The sequence below is a fragment of the Euprymna scolopes genome, unplaced genomic scaffold (assembly GCF_053919585.1).
Source record: "Euprymna scolopes isolate OS-2025 unplaced genomic scaffold, ASM5391958v1 sca1, whole genome shotgun sequence".
NCBI lineage: Eukaryota > Metazoa > Mollusca > Cephalopoda > Sepiida > Sepiolidae > Euprymna > Euprymna scolopes.
In genome coordinates this window covers 2,220,478-2,230,477 of record NW_027633102.1, presented here as the reverse complement: position 1 = coordinate 2,230,477, position 10,000 = coordinate 2,220,478, and the positions used below count along the sequence as shown (strand labels likewise).

At 59.8% G+C, this 10,000-nt stretch overlaps 2 non-coding genes and 1 pseudogene across 2 annotated transcripts in view; all 3 read right to left on the bottom strand.

The window, feature by feature from the left end:
* The window catches only part of LOC145273185 (large subunit ribosomal RNA), a 5,726-nt gene extending 3,401 nt beyond the window's left edge, over positions 1-2,325 (bottom strand). The window contains exon 1 of the ribosomal RNA XR_013866215.1: positions 1-2,325. This exon is cut by the window's left edge and continues 3,401 nt beyond it. This is a non-coding gene — a ribosomal RNA (large subunit ribosomal RNA).
* Positions 2,326-2,921: 596 nt separating this feature from the next.
* On the bottom strand, positions 2,922-3,081 carry LOC145273378 (5.8S ribosomal RNA). Its single transcript, XR_013866371.1, has one exon. It is a non-coding gene; the product is annotated as a 5.8S ribosomal RNA (ribosomal RNA).
* A 399-nt stretch (positions 3,082-3,480) lies between these two features.
* On the bottom strand, positions 3,481-5,857 carry LOC145273535 (small subunit ribosomal RNA; annotated as a pseudogene).
* Positions 5,858-10,000: the final 4,143 nt, after the last annotated feature.

Genomic DNA, 10,000 nt, shown 5'->3' with positions numbered 1-10,000 from the left:
TCTGCTTACCAAAAGTGGCCCACTTGGCACTCGCATTCGAGGTGACCAACCGCCCAGCGAAGCGTGCTGGCGGCGGCGGCCGGATGGGTCGGCTCCGTCGTTCGGGAGAGTCGGCCCGTTCCACCCGTTCCGAGTTCGAGAGTAGGTCGAGGCCGTGAACGGCCCCGGGGCCTCCAATCGTTCGCTTTACCGGATGGAATTGCGACGATCGAGCGCCAGCTATCCTGAGGGAAACTTCGGAGGGAACCAGCTACTAGACGGCTCGATTGGTCTTTCGCCCCTACACCCGGTTCCGACGATCGATTTGCACGTCAGAGGCGCTTCGGACTTCCACCAGAGTTTCCTCTGGCTTCATCCCGACCGGGCGTGGATCGCCATCTTTCGGGTCCCTGGTCGCTCGCTACGCCAGAGTCGGCCGAGTCGTACTCGGAAAAAGGGGAAACCGACCCGGGGGTGATGCGCCCGCGCGCAGCGCCTAAACTCGACGACAAAATAGGACTAGTTCAAGCCAGCGGGATCTCACCGATGGGCGGAAGGAGGATATGGAAGCTGGCGCCCCGGCAATTCCCCTTTTTGGAAGATGCGCCGGTCCCCTCTCGGGGAGGAGGGAAAAACAACCGCACGTCAGCCACGAGCCTTCCCTCTCCTATCTCTCTCTGGGAAGAGAGAAAAAAGGAAAAGTTGCGGGCACCGCAGCAGCGACGGCGGAAGGCCGAAAACGCCGCGCCGGCGGGATCGGGCACGGCTCGGAGGCGGGTGAGGCGAGGAGAAGACGACGGCACGAGACCGACGACACCCCCCGACGACCCCCGGACGACTTTGCCACGACACCTCTCCCGATCGACGCCCTCCTACACGCTCTCTCGCTTTCGCTTCGCCTTCGGGGTTAGTCAGAGGTGGCCCCTACGACTCGCGAACGGCCAGGACTCCTCGGTCCGTGTTTCAAGACGGGTCGGGTGGGTTGCCGATGCACGTCGCTGACCCGGGGTGGCGGGCGGCTCGAGTAAAAAAGCGTCGCCGAGCGACCTCTCCGGAAACGGAAACGGGCGCGGGCGGGGTTGCCCCCGACAAGAACCCGAAACGTCGGCGAGGTGCGTGACGGCGAGGCCGCGCCAGTCCTATCCCGCCTCTCATCGCGCACGCGCCCGAGACGGTGGGGCGCCTAAGGAGCGACACACAGAGTGCGTCGCCCGCACGCGACTTCCGGCGGGATCAAAACGGACCGGCTCGCCACGTGTAACGGATCGTGTCAGATTTCCTCCGTTCCCGGCAGAAAGGGGCAGTTACGTTCGCGGGCCCGACGGCCGGTGGCCCCCGACTTCACAAGGTGGGAAGACGGGGGTTTTCAGGGTGATGAAACGCCTGCCGCCTACGGAAAAAAACCCGCGTGTTCGACCTGCACGCCGGGAACGGGTCGCGACGACGGACCGGAGGGGAAGTGCGTCCGGTGCCGGCCGCGCGGAGGTCGCGCCGAAGCGCCCGCGCCATGATTACGCCGAGCGATGATGAAGGGGACGGGTGCAGCGGAGTCGCGCGCGGAGGGAGCAGGAGGAAAGAAGAAGCGGCGGCGACGGATGCGGCGGGTTAGGGCCCGGCGGCAGCAGCGATCGAGAGGACGAGTCCCCTCCGTCGCAGCCAACCGACGCAGCCACCTACCGACGCCGCGGTCGTCACCACGTTTCCCTTCCCGCTATCCACGCGGCCCGTCTCCTTCGTCGGCGACGCGGGCACAAAAGCTGGAACCGCGGGGAACGAGTCCCCCGCGGACACGACGAACGACGACCTGTGCCGCGACGGCCTCTCTTTCAAGAACACACATCGAGTTTGGGCTCGAGCCTAGGCAGCACCGGACTGAGTCCCCCCCGCGATCGCGGTGAGCGGTCCCACCCGTTTACCCCTGGGCGGTTTCACGTTCTCTTGAACTCTCTCTCCAAAGTTCTTTTCAACTTTCCCTCACGGTACTTGTCGACTATCGGACTCGTCCCGGTATTTAGCCTTGGATGGAGCTTACCACCCGATTTGGGCTGCGTTCCCAAGCAACCCGACTCTCGGATCGAAGGCCGTCGCTCGCCGTCCGCACCGAATGGGCCTGGCACCCGCCGCGGGCGGCCCCGATCGAGGGAACTCCGAACTATGCGAGACGAAAACGAACGGCTGCCTTCGACCCATGCGCCACACGTCCCGAAGCCTTTTACTTGCGACGGGATTCGGCGTTGGGCTTCTCCCGGTTCACTCGCCGTTACTAAGGGAATCCCGGTTGGTTTCTTTTCCTCCGCTTAGCGATATGCTTAAGTTCAGCGGGTCGTCTCGTCCGAGCCGAGGGCGGCGGTTTTTAGTAGAGTGTGGTGTTTGGAGGAGAGGAATCTCGATCGGTACCCTCCGTGTGACGACGGCTGGCCGATATAGCGCCCGTCCGACCGAAAATGAAGAAGCCAACAATTAAAAAAAAGCCTGGGTCCTCCCCATCCGACGTTGCCTACGACGCGGCCACCTTTTTACGGTGCGACGGCCGTGCTCGTCGCGCTGCTCGAGGCGTCGCTGAGAGACACCTTCATGAGGCAGAGAGCGAGACGAGCAGGCGGCGCTTACGTCGGCAGTCGGTTAGGTCGGTGCTTTTTTTTTGTTTTGTTCTCCCCTTCGGCTGCTTTCGGACAGCTCCTCCTGCTCCTCCTCCACAGTGTTTCTTCACGCGGTCGAAAAGGGAAAAGACTCCGCGGTCTGCCAGCGGGAGACGAAGGAGGAGGCCGGAGAGGGTTTTAAAAAAAAAAAAGACATTGAAAGGAGTCAATTCTTTTTTTATTTTTCTTCCCCCTCGGTCACTCGCTCCTGCGACGTCCCGGTTACCACCGTGCCGAGGACCGGGCGGGCACGGGGACGGCAAGATGTCGTTTCGTTAACGGAGAAAGACATGTAAACGTTCCTGCCTCTCGACCCGGACGTGGCCCCGAGACCAAGGGATCTCGGGGCCGCAATGTGCGTTCGAGGTGTCGATGTTCACTGAGTCCTGCAATTCGCATCAGTTCTCGCGGCTGGCCGCGCTCTTCATCGACGGACGAGCCGAGTGATCCCCCGTCCAGGGTTCAGCACTTGGGTTTTTTTTATATTAGTTTTTGTTTATATAGATTTAGTAGTGTGCGAGGAGGTCTGTGCGAGGAGGCGTGACGGCAATTGCAATGTCGACGAGTAGTTTTGTTTTTAGCTAGCGGCGGTGGCACAGCGGCTGCAAAAAACACAAAAACGATAAAGCGGCGACAAGGCAAAGAAGAAGCGGCCATCACTTGCGGTGGGCGAAAAAACAAACAGGTGGTAAGACGCGGAAGCAAGCAAGAAGAGCTGGGGCTTTAAAAACCTCCGCGTCACCACAAATCTATCTCTCGCTCCGCCTTTTATAGGTTTGTTTGCGCGCATTCGAGGCGTTGACGCCGACAGACAGAGGAGGTAGGCCGGAAAACAACAAACCAGTCTCGAACGGGAAAACGGTAATGATCCTTCCGCAGGTTCACCTACGGAAACCTTGTTACGACTTTTACTTCCTCTAAACGATCGGGTTCGGTCGTCTTCTCCCAGGCATCGAACGCCGAGGCGTAGATGCACGAGTGTCGTGACGGACACGTCGCGCACTGCCCGGCGGCGTCGTCGGCCAGATCCGAGGACCTCACCGGACCGTTCGATCGGTAGTAGCGACGGGCGGTGTGTACAAAGGGCAGGGACGTGATCGACGCGGGCTGTTGACCCGCGCCTACCGGGAATTCCTCGTTCACGGGGTTGGTTACAGGCCCCGATCCCTATCACGGGAGGTGGTTCAGAGGTTTCCCAACCCTCTCGGGGCCGGGGCGAAGTCCCCGCTGATACCTCCAGTGTAGCGCGCGTGCGGCCCCGGACATCTAAGGGCATCACAGACCTGTTATCGCTCCGCCTCGTGTGGCTTTCTGCCACCCGTCCCTCTAAGAAGTGCGTGAGAAAACCGACCCGGACCCGAGCGCCACGGAGGACGCCGAGCCCCGCCGTAAAAATCACTGACATCGGCGCACTAGTTAGCAGGCCGGAGTCTCGTTCGTTATCGGAATCAACCAGACGGATCGCTCCACCAACTAAGAACGGCCATGCACCACCACCCACCGAATCGAGAAAGAGCTATCGATCTGTCAATCCTACCGGTGTCCGGACCGGGTGAGTTTTTCCCGTGTTGAGTCAAATTAAGCCGCAGGCTCCACTCCTGGTGGTGCCCTTCCGTCAATTCCTTTAAGTTTCAGCTTTGCAACCATACTCCCCCCGGAACCGAACTCTGGTTTCCCGCAGGCTACCCGCCGGGTCATGGAAGCGAACGCCGGCGGATCGCCGGTCGGCATCGTTTACGGTCGGAACTACGACGGTATCTGATCGTCTTCGAACCTCCGACTTTCGCTCTTGATCGAGGAAAACGTGCTTGCCACACGCCATCGCTGCAGTTCGTCTTGCGACGATCCAAGAATTTCACCTCTAACGTCGCAATACGAGTGGCCCCGACCGCTCCCTTCGATCATTGCCTCGCCGTAGACGGAGACCGACAGACGTAGACGAGGCCCTCTTCCATCATTCCATGCTTATCGTATGCAAGCTTGAACAGCCCGCTCTGAGCACTCTAATTTTTTCAAAGTGAACGTACCGGCCGCCGCGGACACTCGGTTAAGAGCACCCTTGGAGGAGAAACCGCCGACCGCAACACGCGCGCAGACAAGACACGAAGCAGGGACTCGGAGCGGACCGGGGGGTTCAAAAAAAAGAGGAACGCGCGGAAAGGGAGAGGGAGAGAAGCGCGGGGGTCAGAGTGCGGGGATGCGAATGAACGCACCCAAACACACACACGTAGCACCCCCCCGTTAGACTACTCCCGGAACCGAACCGACGACCACTTGTTTTTTTTTCCCGGATCCCGATCACGACCTCCTCGTCCACCTCGCCGGCAGGACCGCGTGGCGGGTATGCTAGCGGTTGACACCGGCGGAAAGGGCCGGGAATGCGAACGGACGACCAAAGTCAACGACGGACGATGGCGCCGCCGCCCCGGGGCCGCTTGCGCGACCACGAACCCGAGTTCGGACTACGAGCTTTTTAACCGCAACAACTTTAATATACGCTACCGGAGCTGGAATTACCGCGGCTGCTGGCACCCAGACTTGCCCTCCGGTTGGTCCTCGTTAACGGATTTGAAGTGTACTCATTCCGATCGCGGGGCCTCGACAGAGTCCCGCGTCGTTATTTTTCGTCACTACCTCCCCGTGCCGGGAGTGGGTAATTTGCGCGCCTGCTGCCTTCCTTGGATGTGGTAGCCGTTTCGCATGCTCCCTCTCCGGAATCGAACCCCGATTCCCCGTTACCCGTAGTAACCACGGTAGGCACTTAACCGACCGTCGACAGTTGATAGGGCGGACCCTCGAGAGACCCGTCGCCGGGCGTGAAAAGCTCGTGCGATCGACCAGTGAGTTATCCAGAGTCACCAAAGCGGAGCGCCTCCGCCCTATGAGCCCCGCCACCGAACGGACCCGCGAGCGGGAACGCCGACGACGGGAGGACGGAATGACGCGCATCGGTCTCAGTCTAATATGTAGCGCCGCGACCCGGAACGGCCGACGCGGGGTGCCAGCGCGCGAGGCGTGGCGACGACGGCGCGCCGACCGATCGCGGCCTGTGTCACATGTATTAGCTCTAGAATTGCCACAGTTATCCATCGCCTCCGAGGAGGAATACGGTCCCGAGGATTAGGTCCGGTTCCTGAGCCATTCGCGGTTTCGCCCGTTCTAATGCGTGGCGTGAACTTACACTTGCATGGCTTAAGCTTTGAGACAAGCATATGACTACTGGCAGGATCAACCAGGTATCGTTGGAATTTGGGACTTTGTTTCGACAGAACGACAGACCGACCGACCGACCGACCGACATAAGACAGACAACTACAACGACGGGCACGTGTTTATTTATTTTTCGAGGGGGTTCGCCGTCAGTAGAAGCGCGCTGCCCGCGCTGATGGCCTCTTTTTTGTTTCTCTCCCCTGACTTGGACCGAGACCGAGACTCAAAGAACGAAAGCGACCAACGTCGACAACAACAACGACAACGGCACCCTTGACAGCGATACATACGACAAACGACAAGCAGCACGACGGCAGTGCACACGGACATCGAGGGTCAAGGTGCAGACTGAACTCGCCGAGGTCGTCGTCATCGTGGTCGCCATCGATTCCGTCTCGTCGTCGTCGTCGTCAACGTCCACGTCACAGCCGGCCGAGAAGAGAGAACAGACGACAGCGTCGACAACAACAACATCGACAACGGCACCCTTGACAGCGATACATACGACAAACGACAAACAGCACGACGGCAGTGCACACGGACATCGGAGGTCAAGGTGCAGACTGGAATCGTCGAGGTCGTCGTCATCGTGGTCGCCATCGATGCCGTCTCGTCGTCGTCGTCGTCGTCTTCGTCGTCGTCGTCGTCGTCATCAACGTACCAACCGACCGAGACGAGAGAGCAAGCAACAACGTCGACAACAACAACGACAACGGCACCCTTGACAGCGATACATACGACAAACGACAAACAGCACGACGGCAGTGCACACGGACATCGGAGGTCAAGGTGCAGACTGAACTCGTCGAGGTCGTCGTCAATCTGTGGTCGCCATCGATGCCGTCTCGTCGTCGTCGTCGTCTCCGTCGTCGTCGTCGTCGTCGCCAACGTCAACGTCAACATCACAGCCGTCATCGGGGAGGAGCTGGACCAGGGCAGCGGCGGCGTAAATTTTCCCGTCACCTTCGTCGTCGCCTTCGTCGACCGACCGACCGACCGGCGTCGTGTTCGTGCTCGGAAAACCGAGGAGAGACAACGTGCACATGGCGCGTTCTCGCAAGCGGCTCCTCGGTCCGATTTTTTTGGGCGGCTTTTTCGAGCTTTTTTTTTTTTCTCACCCTTTCGTCCGTGCGACGGCGAACGTTAGGGAAAAAAAAAAAAAAAAAAAAAAAAACGACAACAACGCGGCGGACCGGGCGAACAACATCGTCGACACACACGACATTGACGACCGGTCCCCCTTTTCACAATCGCATCGAGATAAAAACGAACGAGTCCGATTCGAGCACCGAGTCGCGAGCGGGAGGACTGTCGGTGCAAGTATCGATCACTGACGTGAGCGCTTCGCCGGACAGAGGATGGCTCATCCGGCAGCCGTGCAAATCGACGGTATGGGAAGAACGAACAAGAAGAGCAACGACTTGATCGGCGGCTTGGGAACTGCGGACGGTGAAAACGGGTTAATCGACTGCGACCACGACTGCTCGATCGATCTTCTTTGGCGCTAACAAAGGTGGAGGTGGCGCAAGAAGGGACTAGCGCTATCACCGTCCACGTATCAGAAGATGCGGCGGCAGACGTCGACGCTTATGCGTTGTCGGACGAGAAGTCGCTGCAGCACGTGTACCGCGAGCGGGACGTCCAAGGTTTTGCCAGACGGAAAGAAATCGGGTGTCAGCGAACGTTCACACGGCTGTGAGATCGGACGCTGACAGGAGTAGGAGGCGGCAGGCAGGCGGCGGTTACGGCGGCGGCGCCTGCTGCTGCTCATCCTCCTGTTTGCTGCGGCGACTTCCAGGACGGGAGAGCATCGAACAACGTACGTATGGTTACAAGGGGATCAGGATCTACATAGTGCATCCCCCGCGGCTATTTTTGTTTGTTTGTTCGCTCGTTCGTTAATTCGTTCGTTCGTTCGTTCGTTCGTTACAATGTACGTTTTTCCGTTCGACGGCGGCAGAGAGCGGCGGCGTTTCTCCCTAATCCGGAGGATTTATCGGTCGCACAGCGATGGGTCGTTCGGCCGATCATCGAAAGATTCGCAGGTAGTGGTTGAATGGCAGAACGGCAGCAACAACAGCGGCGGCTGAGAGCGGCGAACGCTGAGGCGGAAGCAGAAGCTGCAGCAAACGTATCGGCTAAACATGGTGGACATAGATATGGCTGACGACGCGGGTACCACGACGACTATGGAACCAGGAAAAGGAGCCGTTAGTTGTTCCAACATATCGTTCGACACGTCGAGCAGCCCTAGGTCCACGGAGAAGCACACACACGTACCACGTATTATAACCTAACGACGATGAGCGGGCGCACGGTTGGCAGGAACGAAGGCGGCGGATCAAAACAAGTTGGAGCGCGGCGACAGCGATAACGGTGACAGCCCTAGGCGGCGGAGATGCCACTTTCTGACGCCTTTGCGACAAGCCCGTAGAGACGTTCCGGACCACCACGAGGCAAAGAGTCGCTGCTCCGACGAACCGACACACCAAAGTGTGCTTCCTACCGAACATGTTTTATAAAACTTTCAAACTGGAAAACCCCAGAAATGGTGTTGGTATTCGTCCAGACCCACCTCCGACACCTGAAAATGGTGGTCAAAAAAAACGTCGATTATACGAAGCGACATTTCTGGTCGGCGATTTTCCAGTTTTACGCCTACTGCCACATGGGGATGTCGGTAGGCGTCGCAAAGTGCCTTCTCGACGCCTAGGCACACCAGGACTTTGTCATTTTTTTCCCCCTCGACATTCCTGGTCCGGTCTATTCCGATTTTACACCTACCGCCATGTGGGGGTGGCAGTAGGCGTCGAAAAGTGCCTTCTCGACCGCTAGCGACACCACTACTTTATCGAGCTCTGGAGGCCCGCACACCGACCCGGGGGCCGCGGAGTCGACCCCGGGGGCCTCCTGGCGTCGCCGCCGCTCACTTGGACGCCTTCCGCAACCTGTGGTCCCGCTCGGGGCCGCCGGGAGCCTCGCCGACCTGACCGGTGTCGGTAGGCGTCTGGAAGCGCCCGGCCGACCTGGACGAGGTCCCCCTGGCCCCCGGGGGACACCCCTTAGTTGGATGGGGGTGCTGTCCCGGGCACACATGCAACCCGCGGCCGCCTACCGACAGCCCCCTTCGCTCGATCGCTACTCCTTTCCAACATATGTCGGAGAAGCCGGGCGGTTGTGAAACCCCAGAAATGGTGTTGGTATTCGTCCAGACCCACCTCCGACACCTGAAAATGGTGGTCAAAAAAAACGTCGATTATACGAAGCGACATTTCTGGTCGGCGATTTTCCAGTTTTGCGCCTACCGCCATGTGGGGGTGGCAGTAGGCGTCGAAAAGTGCCTTCTCGACCGCTAGCGACACCACTACTTTATCGAGCTCTGGAGGCCCGCACACCGACCCGGGGGCCGCGGAGTCGACCCCGGGGGCCTCCTGGCGTCGCCGCCGCTCACTTGGACGCCTTCCGCAACCTGTGGTCCCGCTCGGGGCCGCCGGGAGCCTCGCCGACCTGACCGGTGTCGGTAGGCGTCTGGAAGCGCCCGGCCGACCTGGACGAGGTCCCCCTGGCCCCCGGGGGACACCCCTTAGTTGGATGGGGGTGCTGTCCCGGGCACACATGCAACCCGCGGCCGCCTACCGACAGCCCCCTTCGCTCGATCGCTACTCCTTTCCAACATATGTCGGAGAAGCCGGGCGGTTGTGAAACCCCAGAAATGGTGTTGGTATTCGTCCAGACCCACCTCCGACACCTGAAAATGGTGGTCAAAAAAAACGTCGATTATACGAAGCGACATTTCTGGTCGGCGATTTTCCAGTTTTGCGCCTACCGCCATGTGGGGGTGGCAGTAGGCGTCGAAAAGTGCCTTCTCGACCGCTAGCGACACCACTACTTTATCGAGCTCTGGAGGCCCGCACACCGACCCGGGGGCCGCGGAGTCGACCCCGGGGGCCTCCTGGCGTCGCCGCCGCTCACTTGGACGCCTTCCGCAACCTGTGGTCCCGCTCGGGGCCGCCGGGAGCCTCGCCGACCTGACCGGTGTCGGTAGGCGTCAGTCAAACTTGCTTAAGAGGCAAAGCCTCCTCACACCTTAAGAGAGTCACAGTTAGTCCCGCCGTTTACCCGTGGTCGTCGTCGGGGGTGCCGGTCGGTGTGTTTCGGCGTGTTTCTTTCTT